Source organism: Brassica napus, chromosome C5 (assembly GCF_020379485.1).
Source record: "Brassica napus cultivar Da-Ae chromosome C5, Da-Ae, whole genome shotgun sequence".
NCBI lineage: Eukaryota > Viridiplantae > Streptophyta > Magnoliopsida > Brassicales > Brassicaceae > Brassica > Brassica napus.
The window spans coordinates 25,080,798-25,083,100 of NC_063448.1; the positions used below are offsets into that span (position 1 = coordinate 25,080,798).

The 2,303-nt window shown below is 43.8% G+C and overlaps 1 non-coding gene across 1 annotated transcript; it reads right to left on the reverse strand.

Annotated features, from left to right (window-relative positions):
• Positions 1-1,568: 1,568 nt before the first annotated feature.
• LOC125588144 lies at positions 1,569-1,675 on the reverse strand. Its single transcript, XR_007324538.1, has one exon. It is a non-coding gene; the product is annotated as a small nucleolar RNA R71 (small nucleolar RNA).
• Between the last annotated feature and the right edge of the window lie 628 nt (positions 1,676-2,303).

Below are 2,303 nucleotides of genomic sequence, written 5' to 3' on the forward strand. Positions count from 1 at the left end.
TTTTGAGACAAGGAACCAGACTTGAGTTTTGAGAGATTTGTGATTTGATACTTTGTAAAGGGAGAAGGCTCCATCTCTCTCACCATAGAGAAGAACCCCCTGAACCCTTATTATATTTTATCTACACATGTTTTATTCAGTCTCAGTCTCTGTGTTTTCTCTGTTCATGGCGGAGTAGTCAACTTGCTTAGTCTAGGGTGTTAGGGTGTTAGATTCGTGAGCTTGACATAAATAAGTTATAAATCGATTGTCTTCATTCACTGTTGTTCTTAAGGCTTGCATCAAGTTAACCACTTAGTGCCTGATTCTAGGTTTAATCTATTCATCAAAAGTGTTATAAGTTGCTAGACATAACTTGAATGAACATCATATCCCTAACCAGCGAAAGTAGATGTTAGGGTGTTTTGTGAACAGATCGGACTTGATCTTAATGTTTGTCATCGCATCCCAGTCCAAACGACAGTTTAGGTACTGAGATCGATTGACAAAAGGTGAAGCACCACGACAGTGGGCTGATCTATCTTAAGTGTCGAGTTCTAGACTGGTCTTTAATCGAACTTGAATAATTGTTTGGCTCACACTTGTTTAACACCCGACCAAACCATCCTATGCTAGCATTTTAATCATCTGAAAGCTTTAATTAATCTTATTACTTGCTTGTTACGAAACCTTAATCTCAAAACACCATCATTGTTTTAGCTAAGTATTGATCCCATAAAGATAAAGTGTAATCGTTGGTCTCTGTGGATTCGATTCTAAAGTGCTACATCGACATACCATTTGATTGTGGTAGTGTGCACATTAGGTTAATTGGTGTGCGTATACACGTAATATCAATTTGGTGCCGTTGCCGGGGACCATCTTTTTTTACCTTTATTTTTCGGTTATTTATTTAGTCTAAGACCTCTAACTTGCTCTATCCTTTTTGTTGTGACTAATGTTCCAGGTGCATGACCAGTAGACATACTCGGAGAAACGCACAAGGAGAATTGGTTACACTTACCAACCAGGAGCTAGCAAGGTTAGAAAGAACAAATCTTCAACAGCCAAGGCAAACCGACACCACTATGGGTGAACACGCCAATCAGGATGATCTAGCTGCACCAATGCAACTCATGCAGCAGCAGATGCAACAGTTGCAGCAGACCATTCAAGCGCAGGAACAAACTGCTCAACAGCAGCAGGAACAGCAGGCGCAAACTGTTCCAATCGGGCAGAGAAACCTTCCGTGCAACATCCCTACTATGCGCTCTGCCATTGCTCCTCCACCCTGCACCAGGCAGGACTTCGAGATCAAGCCTGCTTTGATCGGTCTAGTACAGAGAAAGGTGTTCTCTGGTCTCTCTACATAAATTCCAATGGAGCATATTGAGAGCTTCGAAAAAGTCTGCAGTTTCACTCGCGCGAATGGTGTTCCACTAGAGTACATCAGGTGCATGTTATTCCCATTCTCTCTTGATGGAAAAGCTGCACGGTGGTTGAACTCTCTCCCTACCGGCTCTCTCACTTCATGGGAACAGGTCCGATCAGCGTTCCTCAGCCATTTCTACTCGAAGGCGAGAACAACTGCATTGAGGAACAAGATCACCTCCTTCAGACAGCTCACTGATGAGCCTTTCTGCGACACATGGGAGCAATTCAATGACTATCGCAGGGAATGTCCTCACCATGGATTTGATGATGACTACCTCTTGGAAATTTTCTATGATGGAGATGACTGGGAATTTCAGAGTGTTATGAACTCTGCCAGCAATGGAGACTTCTTGACTCAGACCACTGATGGAGCGTTTGAGTTGATTAAGAACATGGCTGCTACTTCAGCCAATAAGAACGAGTAGAGTGATTGCTCCAAGAAAGGGAACAGTTCTGACACCCAGAAGATAGATGAGCTGACTGCCAAGGTTGATCAGCTACTGAAAAACAACCAAGGGCACGTTTTCAGCATGGAGCGCGCTATGGCCGGGCAGATTCAGAACCTGAACCAGCAACAACTGCAGATCAATCGGCAAGTTGTTCCAGCTACCGTGAACAGTCAACCAGATGAGCTGAAGGGTCTGGGTATGATGATGCGACAACTGTTGCAGGGTCAGAAGGTTCAGGCCAAGTCGTCGAATCAGGTAACCACGAAAATGGACACCAGGATGGGCAACATGTTCACTGAGCTGAATAACAAGTATGACACTCTTGCGATCCACATAAGAAAGATCGATGTTCAGCTTGCTCAAACAGTTGAGAGTCTCAAGAGGCAACAAGGGACGCTCCCTGGAAAAACTGATTAAAATTCTAGGACTGAGCACTGTAAT